This window comes from Penaeus monodon, chromosome 19, assembly GCF_015228065.2.
Source record: "Penaeus monodon isolate SGIC_2016 chromosome 19, NSTDA_Pmon_1, whole genome shotgun sequence".
NCBI lineage: Eukaryota > Metazoa > Arthropoda > Malacostraca > Decapoda > Penaeidae > Penaeus > Penaeus monodon.
Genome location: NC_051404.1, coordinates 39,742,259 through 39,742,630, shown reverse-complemented (window position 1 = coordinate 39,742,630; position 372 = coordinate 39,742,259). Strand labels below are relative to the sequence as shown.

The window sequence follows — 372 nt, the reverse complement described above, 5'->3', positions numbered from 1 at the left end:
AAAACATCACTTTTGTTGAAAATGACTAACATCTTTCATCTAACCAAAATTTTCAGTGCATGAGACACTAGCAACACAAAATGTATGGGAAATACTTAGCTTTCAATACACAGGGGAGACTGAAAATCAGGGGGGCTCTTTAAATTGACCTGACAGACTGGACTAGTGGACCCTTATGGCTGTTAACTTTATTGGAGAAGGCTTAAAAAGTAGAATTTAAAGTGTTATTAAAAACGACCATCATAAAAACAAGTGCACAAATAAAAGAAAGATTAAAAGCAAGTGCATATTAAAGAATATATAAAGATGCACAGAAGTAATTACAGATATAATTAAAATCATCATCCTGAACTAAATATATGCAATGGTAAC

The 372-nt window shown here is 32.0% G+C and overlaps 1 protein-coding gene across 1 annotated transcript in view; it reads right to left on the bottom strand.

Annotated features, from left to right (window-relative positions):
* Positions 1-372, bottom strand: part of LOC119585225 (monomeric sarcosine oxidase-like) — a gene marked incomplete in the record, with an annotated part of 15,411 nt that continues 15,039 nt past the window's right edge. Inside the window, 1 exon segment of the mRNA XM_037933884.1 lies at positions 1-372.